Genomic DNA, 16,514 nt, shown 5'->3' with positions numbered 1-16,514 from the left:
AAACATTTCCTTGAGTGGACAAGCTCAACTTTTGCTGGACACAGTGAAAACCTGTATTCCTTAGTTTCACTGCACTGACAGTCTAGATTTGGGGAAATAAAATGCACGTGGTGCTGAATAAACTCATTCCAAGTATCAGGTAAATAATCATGACCACACTTTTTTTTGCTTCCACCTCAGCCTCTCACCAAACGTAAAAGTGCAATGTAGACTGCACCACTACAGAGAGCTCCTGGGTCCTCCTTCCAGACGGTGCCTCTGCTCTGACCTTTCTCCCATCTTAGACATCCCAGTCCATCACTTACAGTGTTAAAGCAACTCTACTGTAGCACGTGGAAAATTCAGAGCAGAAACCACAACCAGTTAAGCTGCCTCGGGCACTAGACACACTAAACACCATGCCCCACGCACACTACTCAGTAGCTTTGCAAAGGAACCCCTACAGGTGCTGCCTGTCTGTCTAGATTGTTTTAACTAATCCATCCTCCTCTTACCCTTTAAGCACAAATTAAGCCAACGAGAATAAAGACCCTTCCTCTCGAGGCATAAAGTAAACCCTTGGGCCCCTTTTTGGCTGCCTCCCTTAAACTGTAGTCTGAAGGATTTTCCGTACTTTGAGAATTCTGCATGGGGCCCCTGACACCAGCCCCTTCTTGAAATTCTCTCTTCCCTCAACTTCCACTGCACATTTCTCCCTTCCATACAGATCATTCCTTCTCAGTCTTTCTTCTTTGCCGATTTTCCTGCATTCCTCTGCAACATATGGATTTTCTCAAAGTTCTATCTTTGGCCCTCTTTTTTCCTAAATCTGTGCTTCTTGGGGAAACAATCCCTCTCAGGGCTTCAAGTATCTCTTTCTTCTGGATTCCCAAATCTGTGTTTCTGGCCCTAATATCTCCTCTAACTCCACAATGAATTGCCAAGTAAATTCGAGAAATGACTGACAACCACTTACAACTCGGGAGGTCCAAAACTATACCTCCTCCTCTTCCGTCCTCCACCACCCGCATGTCACTCAATGGCCCCACTCTCCTTTCTCCATCCCTCGATCATCTTCCACTCCCTCCTCCAAATCCAGGAGGAGAATGCAGCCAGTTCTTTCTGCACCCTTCTCAACATGCTCGCCCCCAGTTCCTGCCCAGGTTGCTGCCTTGGATTAAGCAACTCTCTCTCACACAGACTTCTTAACTAATCACAAACCTCTTTTCAATGAATTTCTTCCCACCAAACAGCCCTTAAACAACCAGTTTATCATATTAAATGCGTGTTTATTTAGGAATAAACCATGTTATTCCTTTCCTCTAAAAAAAAAAGTGTCCCCTTGTCAAAAGTTGGATCCCCAAACATGACCATCACAACCTATTGATAAGGCAAAGCTGAGTTCAAGGGTGACCATGGTACATAAGGGAGAACGCCACCTCAGAAAACTTGGGCAGGGTCTCTGAGGGAGGTGGGTAAGGCGCGAATTTATTGAGAATTGGACACTTGGTTTAAGGTGGGTCTATCGGTGTGGGAACTTGGCTAGGAAGGAGAAGAATCCAGGACTGGTGGAAACAGCAAGGTGAGGACTTCAAGGTAAGGGATTTAAAGAATCTTAGAGCACAAACTATTGTGTCCTTTTCCATTGAAGAGCTGATAGGTCTTTGGAGAAGTTCCTCTAAGAAACAATCAAACCATTTTCTTGGGCAGGAAAGTTCTGGCAGAATAGAAAAAATGCTAATTAAGACAATGGAATAGCTAAGTCATGTTAACACAGATTCTAGGTGTAGTTTAGGTTCTCAACATCCAGGCTGGGGTTGGGGGTAGCCAGTTTTGGCTCTTGCTGATTTTGCCCCTTCAAGGCTTTCCTAATTTGACTCCAGCCTCAACGTCCATCTCATCCATCCAGTCTGAGGTCATAGTGCCAGGTGACCAGAGAGGAAAGAGAGATCATGCACAGAAGTATCCCAAAGCCTTTCTCTCCGGAACCTACTAAATAATAAAACATTTGGATAAATAATAAAAATTTCAATGAAAAGGTCTGAGCCCTTTATCCTTAGCAAATCCAGAGCATCTTGCCATAAGAAAGGGGGAAAAGTGGGGGCTGGCCCCGTGGCCGAGTGGTTAAGTTCGCGCGCTCCGCTGCAGGCGGCCCAGTGTTTCGTTGGTTCGAATCCTGGGCGCGGACATGGCACTGCTCATCAAGCCACGCTGGGGCGCTGTCCCGCATGCCACAGCTGGAGGGACCCACAACGAAGAATATACAACTATGTACTGGGGGACTTTGGGGAGAAAAAGGAAAAAATAAAAAAAAATCTTTAAAAAATAAAAAAAAGAAAGAAAGGGGGAAAAGTCTTGCCATCTGGAAAACCAAGACCGTTGTAGGATTCCCACCTGATCAGGTGGGTAGGATCTGAGGCACGCACAGGGCAGATCTGGGAAAAAAGCTGTGTTTCCATTTTCCTTCTCTTAGCCTATTTATTTTGTGTTAAAATATTTATATTGTTTCTGCTAGGAAGCTTGTCACAGAAGAAACAACTTTCCTTTTTTATTACTGTCCTAGATAAGATGTGAATAAGCACTTAGAATTAAATAGCAAAAGCCCATGAGCAAATATAAACCCAGGGAAGGCCTCTCTCTGTCTTAGAGCTGTGGATCTCTAGGTAGCACTTGGAAAACTGTTCTTTATCTGTTATCCGGGGCACCTTCAGCGGCCCAGGGTTTTGCCAGTTCGGATCCTGGGCGTGGACATGGCACCGCTCATCACGCCATGCTGAGGCGGCGTCCCGCATGCCACAACTAGAAGGACCCACAACTAAAAAATATACAATTGTGTACTGGGGGGCTTTGGGGAGAAAAAGGAAAAATAAAATCTTAAAATATATATATATATGAATGGCTAATACAACTGTGGACTGATGTAGAGTTAGACCAACCCATTTCAGTTATTAAATGCTTGCTAGTGCGGAGCCCAATTCTTGACATGGGAATTGGACCTCGGGGCCTCTGCGGTGCTATTCCTGCTCTCTTTGATGCTCTTTCCACAGTTATCTACCTGCCTGGCTCCCTCCCTCCCTTCAGTAATGTCTCTGTTCAATTGTCACCTTGTCAGAGGGAGTTCCCTCACACCCTAACTAAAATCGCACCATTTCCTCCCTAGCTAGCCCTTGACTCTGCTTTCTTGTCCCACAGCTCTTACCCTACTCAGCTCTATATTTAAGGTTGCCAGATAAAACACATGCCATCTTTGGAGTCTACTTGTACTAAAAAATGCTTCATTGTTCATCTGAAATTCAAATTTAACTGAGTGTCTTGTATTTTTATTTGCTAAATCTGGCAACTCTAATTATATTGCATCTTTAATTCCTTTCCCTCTCATTCGAATGCAAACTCCATGAGGCAAAGATGAGGTCAGTTGGATTCACTGCTCTAAATTCCCAGCATCTAGTGTTCTGGGGCCTTGTCAAGCTTGGCATACATTAGGCACTCATAAGTGTTCAGGAATGAAGGAAGAAAGCGCAAGGCAACAGAACGCCAACTGAGGACTTAGTGCGAACGGGGCCATGCATGCTCACTCCCATCTGGCCTCTGCCGTCTCCTTGGAAAATTTTCAATTGTAACGGGGATTCCAAGGATGAAAACATTTGCTTTCTGGTCCAGATACTGGATTAAGACCACCAGTACATACCAAACTGCCAAACCCCGGGCAAAGGACAGCTTACAAATCCTACTGATATAAATCAGAATTGAGCCATAAATTTGGCAGTAAAAACACAATCCTTTGTTTTTTTTTAAATACCCCTTATCCATTCCTCATCTTGCCAAGCATCTCTGATCTACAATCACTGGATTTCCTTCCCCAAGTGCATACACTCTATTATTCCTCCATTGAGCTCTCGTTCTCATAAGCTAGAAAACAAAACTACATCCATCAAACATTGTCTTCAACAGCTAGTCTTTAAAATACTTGGACACATCTAGGGTGATAGTTTGGGCAGCTTCATTTGATGTTCTGACAACTGAGTATTGTTAGTTTTGACTCGGTTACTTAGAGAAGACTTTGTAATTCTTCCCTAATCACTCATGTGTATTTATTCAGCTAAATAACTCTTGTGACCCGTGGCATTCCTCTTATGGGTCTTTTCCAGAGACAGGAAGCCAAAAGGCGGTGGAAGCTCAGAAAGCACACCTTTTCCACCCAGCAGCAGAAAGGAAGGGCTTCTTGCCATGGTTTCAACTTTGAGTTTTCACCCAGAAGGAAGCCAGGTCTTCTGTTTCTTCTGCTTATCCCACACCCCACCCACCTGGAGGGGAAAAAAAATCCTACTAGAAAACATCGACCTTTATACAAATAAATTGCCAAGTATTTTTTTTCTTGCTAAATCCTTTAAGCTTTGCTGTGCCTTAACCATAGAGCATAATTATGAGCAATGTATATCTCAGTACATCTTGAAGTAAATGACCGAAGACTGACAATACACTGGTGGGATACAGGAAGAAAGTGACAAGGAACAGATTGCTACTGAAAACCTGCCAAGAAAATTTCAAACATCTAAGAAGCAACCCCAAAAGAGAAAGTGGGAACAGGTGCAAGACCTGGACAGCCAGGCAGGTTGAAGCTGAGGTGTGGAACAGAGATACGGCATGCTGTGCTGTCTACATTGGATCTCTTGGACATCTACTATGTTCTATTCAACATAACATTATTTCCAAAGTTCAAAAAACATCCTCCTGCCTTTATAGGCAAGCCGCATTCTGAAAGAGCCTTTTTGCTCTCAATAGTTGTACTAGAAAACGGTGAAGCCTTTAGTGTGCTTCGGGTGCATGGGACTCTCACCCTCTGCCCTAAATGACCACAGTCAGCCAGTTTGCTATACTTCCGTGGTTCTTGCATCTATTTCTCCTAGTACTTCGACTTTCCTTGAGCTGCCAGGAGTTGCTTCTGCCTTTCCTAGGGGACCTGCTCCCGGCAGCTCCTCCTTTTCTAATCAGCTACTGAAACCAAGTAACCAAGTTGGTAAGAACCATGACTAAACCAGGAGGAGGAGCGCCAAGCTCCTGGAGTTTCCATCTTCTGGCAGTTTGCGAGCATCCCCCTCCCCCTACATTCCTCAGATACTTTAGAGAGCTGGCTTTGCAGGATCCGTGACTCCTTGGTGTGTGAGTTGTGGGAGCCAGGATAATACTCAGCACTTATGGAGCCCTTACTTTCTGCGGGGTAATGCTCTAAGTATTTTGCTCTGGACGTATACCTCATTTAACCCACCTTCTCTCACACAAACCTATGAGTTGAGTCCTGTGATTATCTCAGTTTACAAATCAGAAGACTAAGTAACTTTCTTAAGCACACAGCCTTGAAGGATAGAGCCAGCATTCAATCCCAGGCAGTCTGGCGCCATGTTCTGTTGACCACTGCTCCATATGGAAGCCAAGCTTGAAAGCCCTGAGTCATCCACAGCCCTCCTGTAGCCTTTCCTCCCTGCTCTAATTTTTATCGAGCTTGTGGACCTCTGTCTCCCAAACACCCCATGGCTCTTGGGATAAAATCCAGCCCCCTTATGTGGGTTACTCAGCCCTCCAAAATCCAACTCTTGCTTACCTCCTCAGCTTCTTGTCAGGCCCAAGGCCCCTGGCGAAGTGCACCCCCAGATTCTTCAGGGTCTCATTGTTGGAAGAAAATCTTTCTTGCCTTGAGAGCTCTGCACGGGGCACTCAGTCCTCCGCCTCTGCCTGGCTAGCCCTTACTCACCATTCATGCCATAGCTTGAAGCCCACTTCCTCTGGGGAGCCTCGGAGGACTCCGGTCCTGCAGCTGGGAGCTCCAATAATACCCTGTATTTCCCCAATTTGTTGCATTTATTCCACAGCACCGGGGTTGCTGGTCTCTCAGCTCGAGGAGGGGAGGACCCCATGTCTGGTTTACCATTATATCCCCAAAGAGTAGCAAAGTGCCTGGCACATGGCAAGAGTAGCAATAATCATAAGTAATTTTTTGCATTCACTCATTCAACAAATTGATGGCGTGCCTACTAGACATCATACACTATGGTACTCAAGATTTTCTCCTTTAATCCTTCTGCAAGATGACTTCATTTATTCTTCATAACAACTCACTCAACAACCCAGTTTATAGATTAGGAAAGTGAGACGTAGTTTCTTCTGCTAGAAAAACAAAATTGCCCAAGATCCCAGTGGAGACTCAAATATATCTTTGTTGAATGGATACGCGCGGATGCATGGACCCTGGTCGGGCGATGGAGGTTTCCAGACTGATACCCCTGAAGGAAGTCAGAAATAAGGTTAAAAGTTTACCTCCTTAGAGGTGAACTATTAAAAAATCTAATATAAAAGGCCTAAGACAGGCAAAGCCCCCTTAAGAGACAAAGCTTGCCAAGGCAAGACTAGACTGTAATCTAATTGAAGGAATTAGCATATCTAAAGAAAGAATGTGTCAATCAGAAGAGGGGGGTTGGTCAACTTAGAACCTTGGGAAAATAAACTCCAGTCGAAAGCAGCTTTGACAGCGCCCGGCCGAGAACCTTTCCCGGGGGGAGGTGCCTGCTAACGTGGCAGGTGTAGCCCGGGGCGCAGAGAATGCCGCCGACAGCCGAATCCCCCGCTTACCTCCCCCGCACCGGTCCCCCGCCAGCCCACGACCCGACTGTGATTCCGCTTCCGCCCGCAGGGAGAGCCTAATAATAGCTCCCATGTACTGATCTGCGTCCTGGGGCGGGCACCTTTCGGACTCTCCTTGTTGCATTTCAGCCTCACACAGCCCAACTTCCTGCCGAGGAACCCAGGCCTCGGGGAACAAGAGGGTTTGCCCAAGGTCAAACTGCAGATGTGGACAAACAGTGGAGGTTGGGACCCAGGCTCGCCCAGCTCCAGGGCGCAAGATTATCTCTCCTCTCCCTTGCACGCACCCCCCAACATGAGCATACCTGGCCCGAGAAGAGCTCTTCTCCTCCTTGTAGAAAATAACTGAGTTGACATTCTGGTTTGTGCCCTTGCCTCATGCGGGGCTGGTTTCATGCATGTCTTCCCCGAGAAGTGAGTCCGCCTCAGTTTGTTAAGGTCGAACCTTCTACACTTCAGAGTCCTCCTCCATCGCCCCCGCTCCTCCCTGCCCATCGAGCAACTCACAAGAACATAGAAATGCTCCCTTCTCTATGCCGTTCCTACCTCCCGCCACCTGCCCTCCTGCCATCTCTCCCCTAGAAACAATCGCCATCATTTATGGGCACCTGGCATCCTGCTGGGGACTGAAGATAAAAGGAAGAAATGGGTACTCTCCTTAAACCGTTTAACATCCCAACTGTTACACTTTTGTGAATGAAAAGGACAATCCATTAGTAATTAAGCAGGACAATAGGCATAACCCAGAACCACCAGGCGAAGGGGACGTGTGTATTCACCCTATGCACTTGGAAGTCCGGGAGATGAATCAGCCAGTATATAGCTGTGTGATCTTGGAAAAGTCACTTAAACTTCCTAAAATTCAGGCTCACAATCTGCATAAGGACAAAGCATTTCCCCCTCTTTCAGGATTCCCCCCTCTTCAAGTGTGGGGTAGATTTAGAAGAAACAGCAAACCATTTTAGCCTATGCACTGACAGGCACCCCGTGCATGATTTTAGACATTTTCCCCCAGATCTATATAGACAGGACTGCAAGGATAAGAGAACAGCACGGTGAGAAATATGTGCATAAACCTTATGACCTGTATTATTCATCCCCTTCTCTCTGCTCCCACTCTCCTGTCCCTGGCTCTTCAAACACGCGCCAATGCCTCATTAAAGACTCAAAACCATCCCATTAGGTCCAAATGCATGGAAACATATTCATGATTATTCAAATGATCCCCCCGTAATATAATCAGCACCGCCTTCATAAATATTCATTTTCGCTGTGCTAATCACTGTGTAATCTTACAAGAGGGAGTGCCTCTGTAATCCTCTTCCCTTTTGGCCTCCCCTCCCTCCTCCCTTTGTCTGATACTCTTTTCTCTACTCCTAAGCCTTCCTAGGTCTTCACGATCTCTTTCAGGGTAAAGATATTTCTGGTTCTGATCTAAAGCATTCTTTATTTATCTCTATCTGAAGATTATTCTACGAGAAGGTTATCCTCTTCTGAAAGGAGGGCTGACGAAGGCCCGACAGCTCTTGATTCTCAGGCATCAGTACATCCTTGATATTCCCTGTAATGGACAAGAGAGGTTCTCTTCACATTTATAAATGGGCGTCCCAGGCAGATCCTGCACTGGAGGACCACCCAGAAGAATAGCCCCTTACAGGTTATGTTCTGGGATACAGACAAAGCAAACAAGGCTCTGGAATAGGGCACGGAATGAAATAGGCAGAATAGAAGGCGAGGCAGAAGCTAGCAGTGGGGGAACACTGGGGGCAGGAGGAACCAGGGGGAGGCAGGAGATGAGAGAGGGAGTAACTCAGGGCTGAGTGTGGCATTTGGAATCTCTGTTGCAGCTATGTACCTGGATAGTTAGGCTGACGATCCTTTATCCTTATCCTGCTGTCTGCCTCTTGCCTAACTTGACCATCTGTCATTGACTGCAGCAACCATGTGTAAAATCAGGAAATAAACATGAATTCGAGCAAGGTGGAGCATGAAGAAGATTCCTATAAGAACGATGAGTCAGTGGAAGTTAATCCTTTAAATGAAGCCCCCCAAGGAGCTTGTTTCCTGTCACTAGGTCTTGGCACAGTGGCAAGGAAGAGCCCTAGTTCTCGCGAAGAAGTGCATATGCATGCATAAGCCCACAGAGAGCAGAACACAGGTGGGTCGCAGTGGGTCGCATGATCATCCTTTCTCAGTAGCCAGAATAGTGCCCACGATAGTCTATGTGTGCATTTGCTGGCAAGAAACTGTCTATACCATTTATATCCTTTGACGGAAAAACATACAAGAGAAGAGGAACGTTTTTATGGTAAAGGACTTTGGAAATTCTAGAATGGGGACAAAAATAACACAATTAAAGGAAAAAAGATAATAGCAGTTAACATAACCTCTAGGCCCAGATAAAAAGTGTAAGTATTCAATATTGTATGCTGCTCTCTAAGACACAGGGAAATCTCACCGTTGTCTTTAATTTTATATGAGAACCGTTTTACTGTTCAAGCTTTTTTAGGGTATAAGGAAAACCCACTGCTGCTTACAGTTTGAATAAGAATCATTTTTCTTTTCAAATGAGAAGCAAATTGCTCCTAAGTACCAAATATGTATAGGATGAAAATGAATGGAAAACAGCCTCTAAAGCAATACTTTCAGTAATTTCATTTGTCTTCTTAAAGGCATGAAAATAAGATGGCTTGTCAAAGAAAGCCTTCTGTTTCCCGAAAGGGAAACAGAGAACTCTACCACGATAGAAAGAGGATGCTGGTGACAAAAACCATTATCAATTTTTCACGGTTGATTTGTTAGTGGTTTCAGAGAGATAAATAATATTACTTTCTAATCCAAAGAGGTCTCATACCTGAGATTTGCAACATTATTTCTTAAATCAACATAGTTTTCTCTTCCTAGGAATCCTCAGAGAACCTGGAGTCCCTGATTGGGTTTAATGAGATTTACACAAAGGGAGTTGTCAGTAACCACAGAAACAGGGCAGGGGTTTCATAATGATTGTGCTTGAATTGTATTACAGTCTGAAAAGAGCCTTTTTAATTATAGGGTTTTGAGGCTGGGGGGAAAGGGGTTGCGGGGTGCAGGGGGTGGGAGGGGAGGTGGGGGTGGATGTAGTTTTTCATGGTAAGAGACTGAAAAGTCTTTTATCTATTTAAAAGGATGGCAGGTGGGCTCCACTAGCAAGTCTTAACCCCAGGACTCAGCTTAACCCTGGAGAAAATGTTTTTCCTTTTCAGCCCTCTGTATCTGCTGGTTCTTCACTTCTTTAAATCGCTAGCTCTTCAGATGGAGTTTAGCAGGCCTGGGGGTGGAGGAAGGTTCGGCTGAGGACAGCTCCAAGGGTTTGAAATCCCTCTGCAGAGCAGAGTTCCTGGAGATGCTACCGTAGTTCTGCGGGCGGCTTGGGCCCGGAATCAGCCGCTCCCAGGCAACGAGACCTGACCTGCTTTGAAGCTGATGTCACTCAAGCCTGAGACCCCATTTCCAGCTTAGCTGTGCAGGACTGGGGTTTTTGATGGTGTTATGTAATTTCAGCCCGTTTGAGTTTCCCTAGTTGATTTCTCACCTTAAATCTGAAGACATCAGTGGAACTCATTGTAGCAAGAAGCACAATCAGTTAATATGGCAGATGTGAGGTCTGGAACTAAATCTCAACACAAAAGGTCAGGGCCCAGAGGCCGTCTTCACAGGGGAGCCATGCTTGGAGGGCCAGCTTAGCATCCCTTTGGGTTCCTGTCTTCTCAGGATCTACCTCTCCTCCACCATTCTTTTTATTTTTTATTTATTTATTTTTTGAGGAAGATTAGCCCTGAGCTAACATCCACCGCCAATGTTATTTTAATGTTCTTACATTATTGAGAAAATGAATCATGTACCTAATCTGTGACCCAGCAATTCTGCTCCTGGTTATCCACCCAAGGAGAAGGAAAACATATCTACAAAAACTTGCACAATAGCCTTCTTCTTTTTTATTCGGTGAGGAAGATTGGCCCTGAGCTAACATCTGTGCCAATCTTCCTCTATTTTCTATGCGGGATGCCGCCACAGCGTGACTCGATGAGCAGTGTGTAAGTTCACGCCAGGGATCCGAACCAGTAAACCCCAGACCACTGAAGCAGAGCACATGAACTTAACCACTATGCCATGGGGCCGGCCCCACAATAACTTTCTTAACAGCTTTCTTTATAAGAATCAAAACCTAGACATAGCCCAAATGTCCATCACCAGTAGAATGGATAAACTATGTTGTATTTGTAAAATGGAATATTACTCAGCAACGAAAAGGAACAGACTATAGGGACACTCAACAATATGGTGGAATCTCAAAAACATTTTTACTGAGTGAAATAAACCTTACACAAAAGAGTACTCCCAGTTTGATTCTATTTATATGATGTTTTAGAACAAGCAAAGCTAACTATGATGGAAAAACATCAAAACAGTGATTTTTCCCTGAGCGGGTGGAATTGACTGGAAAGTGACAGAAGGGAAGTTTCTAGGAGAATGGTAATATTGTATATCTTGGTGGAGACTTGGGTTACATGGGTGTGTAGATTTATCAAAAATCATCAAATGATACCCTTAAGATTTGTGCACTTCACTTTGCAACAACATGGATGGACCTTGAGGGTATTATGCTAAACAAAATGTCAGACAAAGGGGCCAGTCCAATGGCACAGCAGTTAAGTGTGGACATTCTGCTTCGGTGGCCCAGGGTTCGCCAGTTCGGGTCCTGGGTGCGGACATGGCACCCCTTGGCAAGCCATGTGGTGGTAGGCGTCCCACATATAAAGCAGAGGAATATGGGCATGGAGGTTAGCTCAGGGCCAGTCTTCCTCAGCAAAAAGAGGAGGATTGGCAGCAGATGTTAGCTCAGGGCTAATCTTCCTCAAAAAAAAAAAGAAAAGACAAACACAAATATTGTATGACTTCACTCATATGTGGAAGATAAATAAATAAACACACAGATATGGAGAACAGATTGGTGGTTACCAGAGGGGTAGGGGATGGGGGGCAGGGCAAAAGGGGTAAAGGGTCACAGATGTATGGCGACGGATGAAGACCAGATTTTGTTGGCAAACGTGATGCAGTCTATACAGAAATCAAAATATAATGATGTACACCTGAAACTTATATAATGTTATAAACCAAAGTGACCTCAATTGAAAAAAAAAAAAAACCACACGTATACCAAGTGGTCAAAAAAAGATAAAAAAGATTTCTGCACTTCATTGCATGTAATTTTTAAGGTAAGGTAAATTACATACAAAAGCTTTTCAGTATCTTGACTGTGGTGTGGATACATGAACCTGCACAGGTATACAATTGCATAAAACTTAATGAACAGACACACTCACACAAATGAGTACAAGTTAAACTGAGGAAACCTGAGTAAGGTCAGTGGGTTGCATCAATGCCACTATCCTAATTGTGATCTTACACAACAGTGTTGCAAAATGTTATCATTAGGGGGAACTGGACAATGTGTGCAAAGATCTCTCGACATTATTTCTTACAACCGTGTATGAATCTATAATTATCTCAACAAAATTTTCAACTAAAAAAGATAATACACAAATAGTCTACTGAACCACATGCATACTGAAATGTCTAGCGGTGAACTGTTCTTAGAAATACATCAAAAAAAGACGGATTGGGCCGGCCCAGTGGCGCAGTGGTTAAGTTCACACGTTCTGCTTCTCAGCCGCCCGGGGTTCACTGGCTCGGATCCTGGGTGCGGACATGGCACCGCTTGGCAAAAGCCATGCTGTGGTAGGCGTCCCACATGTAAAGTAGAGGAAGATGGGCACAGATGTTAGCTCAGGGCCAGTCTTCCTCAGCAAAAAGAGGAAGATTGGCAGTAGTTAGCTCAGGGCTAATCTTCCTCAAAAGAAAAAAAAAGACAGATTGAGGGATGATTGGAGAACTGTTTAGATGGACAGATGTGATAAAGCAAGTATAAAATGAAGACAGGTGGTGGGTGTCCACTGTACAATTCTTTCAACTTGTCTGTATGTTTAAAAATTTTTGTAATAAAATCTTGGGAGGAAAAAGTAGACAGTAGCTGGCTGTGGTACCGCTGCTCATCAATGCCAACAGGGACCCAGATGCTTTCTATTTTTGGCTCCTTCAATCCTAGCGAGTTGGCTTGTGCTCTCAAACTTTTCCGTCTCATGGTTGCAAGGTAGCTGCTGCTGCTGCAGACATCAGATCCCCGTTAGAGGGAGGGGAAAGGCAAAGGTGCCTCTGTCCCCCTCATCAGGAAAGGAAAAGCTTTCCCGGACAACTCCCAGCAGATTTCTCCTTACCTGTCGCTGCCCTGAACTGTGTAACGTGGCCAACCGTACCTGCAAGACAGGAGGGAAAGTGATGAATTAGCTGGGCACCTTGTCAACCCCCCGCAAACACACACACAAATTTGGTTTGTTAGCAAAGAGGGTGGGATGGACACTGAGCAGATCACACCTATTAATGGCCACACTGCCTGGTATCAGATGCTGCTGGCATTGTCAGAGGTATGCCCATTTCTGTGATTCTGGCATGAGCTGCTTCCTCTGAACTTCCATGTTAGCTGGGCAGTATAAAGACACTCCAAAACATATGTGATTCCAAAAGTGCGTGGCTGAAGAACTTAAGTAGCTGTTTCACCCAATGTATCATATAATTTGGGGATCCCATTGGTGCCACGAGCCATATAGCTGAAAATGGAATTTACTAATACCCCAGAAACGAGATGCCTTGAATTTCTTCTATTTTGAGATGACGTTTATACAGCACATTAAAAAACAATCAGGTCTAAATGTGCATTATTTGTGTATGCAAATCTGAAATAATCTGAAAACTTCAAAGGTATTACTCGGTAGGCTCAACACATCTGTGTGTGTCACCGGGTACAAACCCATGGGAATGACCTCGGGCCTGAGAGGCAGCAGCCGCTTCCAGGTCTGTGAGCTCAGGACCCACAGGTGTTCTATTAACTTGGAGTAACACCCACCGCAAGGCTTGACGCTCCTCTGCCACAGCTCATCTGTGATTGGATGACATCCTTACATTTTTAGATCCAAAGTAAAACACACACCTTATAACAAGACAAAATCTTCATTCAATTTTTAACTATCACTAATGGGCACTCCCAAGAATTGTTTCTTAACGTCCTAAGGAAAGGAAATTACTACTTGACCAGCCCACTTGGACAGTCTCTTTCCTCACCCTCTATGACCTCACAGAGTCCTGGCCTTTTCTGTGGTGGGAGGGTCTCTTTCTCCTCCTTCCCTCATCCTGCCTTCTCCAGGCTCAAAACTCAAATTCAGTTTCCATCAAAGTCACTTATTGGTGACCTTGGGCAAGTATTTAACTTCTCTGGGCCTCAAATTCTGTATCTATGAGAAAGAAACAAGTGATGTCTGTACAGGATTCATGTGAAAAGTCAATGAGGGGCTGGCCTGGTGGCATAGTGGTTAAGTTCGCACACTATATTTTGTCTGCCTGGGGTTTGCAGGTTCGGATCCTGGGCGCAGACCTGCATGCTGCTCATCGAGCCATGCTGTGGTGGCATCCCACATACAAAATAGAGGAAAGTGGGGGACCAGCCCCATGGCTGACTGGTTAAGTTCGTGTGCCCCGCTTCATTGGCCGAGGGTTAGACTGGTTTGGATCCTGGGCGTGGACATGGCACTGCTCATTAGGCCATGCTGAGGCAGCGTCCCACATGCCACAACTAGAAGGACCCACAGTTAAAATATACAACAATGTACTGGGGGGATTTGGGGAAAAAAACAGAAAAAAAATTAAAAAGTAAATAAAAAATAGAGGAAGATGGGCAGTGACAGTCTTCCTCAAGCGAAAAGAGGAAGATTGGCAACAGATGCTAGCTCAGGGCCAATATTCCTCACCAAAAAAAAAAAAAAAAAGTCAATGAAATGAAGTCTTGGAAAGCAGCATGGCACAGAGCCTGGTATAGTCGTGCTTAATAGACATTAGCCTCTTCCCTCTATTACAATAGATGGCACTGTTCTTGCCATTTAAAATTAAAAAAAAAATCAGTGTTGCCCATTGTTTTAAAATAGAGCACATTAATAGAAAATTTGAGGTTTAGTAAGGCCAACAGATGAGGGCTGGTCAGGAGGCGGGGGGTGAGGGGTTGGGATGGGATGGACAGATGGACTGTGGGCAAGAGCCTCGATGGTGGTTTCTGTGGGAAGGAACCAGGCAAGGCAGGGTCAGCCAACTTGGAGTTAGCTAGTTTGCATAATGTCAGTGGGTTCAGGGGCGGAGTGGGTGTTCTTGGTTGTCTGCTACTTGCCCTGCGGTGACCAGGGCAGGTAGATAGTGACCCAGAGTGTGAGAGCCCAAGAAAGAAGGGGTAGGGAGCCTCTGGCATAGTTGGAGTGCATTTGAAAAGTGCACTCACTGGTGAGTTGTCCACTCTCACTAGGCATTGGCTAACCCTGGGAGGGACAGTCCAGGGTCAGCAAGGCTCCACATGTCAAAGCATCTGAATGCAGAAAATAAAAGACATGGCTAGTACACCAATGTTTAGAAATTGAGATATTTCATGGAAGAATTTGGACTTGTGACTTCTCTGTATGAAGTAGGAGGATCTTACAAAGCTGAGCCTGTGTCTGGGCATGGCCACAGCAGATGAGACCTGAGCTGCTGCCTCCCTAGGTGGAGCCTGAGAGCTCCACAATCCTCACCACTCCCTACTGCCTCAGCCTGCTTCACTCCTTTACATGCCTGGCTCCATAAGCTATTTCTTTTCATTTTTTTTTTTGGTGAGGAAGATTGTCCCTGAGCTAACATCTGTGCCCATCTCCTCTATTTTGTATGTGGGACACCTGCCACAGCATGGCTTGATGAGTGGTGTATAGGTCTGTGCCAGGGATGCGAACCTGCAAACCTGGGGCTGCCCAAGCAGATCATGTGAACTTAACCACTACATCCCTGGCCCGGCCCGGGCCGACCCCTATTTTTATTTTTTGATTATAGTCATCCTCACGTGCATGAGGAGGTATCTCACTGTGGTTTTAATTTGCATTTCCCTAATGTAGAAATATGCATATTACTTCTTAAAACAACTGCATGAGGGGCTGGCCCACTGGTGTAGCAGTTAAATTGACGTGCTCTGCTTTGGCAGCCCAGAGTTTGCCAGTTTGGATCCCGGGTGCGGACCTATGCACCGCTCATCAAGCCCTGTTCTGGCAGGTGTCTCACTCATAAAGTAGAGGAAGATGAGCACAGATGTTAGCTCAGGGCCAGTCTTCCTCAGCAAAAAGAGGAAGATTGGTGGCAGATGTTAGCTCAGGGCTAATCTTCCTTAAAAAAAAACAATTCCATGAGATAGACGCTATTCCTGTTTTATAGGCAAAGAAGTGTAGGTTTACAGAGATCACGCTGCTCTTAAGTGGGGGTGTCTGATGTAATCCAAGGTGTGTTGGTCTAATTTCATCTCCGCTATGCTGATTCCCGTATGCTTTGTTAAGTAATAGGTACTTTGACTTTCACTAAACATTAATTAAAATTAAATATCGAACCTTGCAATGTGCCTGGAGTTCAGAGAAGTAATGCCTGCACTTAATCTATTGGAAACATTTTATAACCCAAAGCAGGTTCACTGTGTCGTTCTTGCCTTCTGTGAAAGTCAGAGTATTCCAGCCACAGACCGTGCTTTAGTGAATGAATCTAGGAAAAGTGACTGCCAATTTTCCTTTTAATGGAAGGAAATGGAATAGTGTAATGTCCCAGAAGTCTTCAACAAGACAAAGGACTTTGAAACACTGGTGTTTCCTCCGTTTTGGTGAGTACACAGCTAATAGCTTCATAGCTAGATCCTGTGGGGGTTTTTGACGAGTGACGACATTTCCTTGGGGTAAACACAGCAGGCCTTTGTTCTA

This window comes from Equus przewalskii, chromosome 7, assembly GCF_037783145.1.
Source record: "Equus przewalskii isolate Varuska chromosome 7, EquPr2, whole genome shotgun sequence".
Classification (NCBI taxonomy): Eukaryota; Metazoa; Chordata; class Mammalia; order Perissodactyla; family Equidae; genus Equus; species Equus przewalskii.
This window is presented reverse-complemented; position numbering follows the sequence as displayed.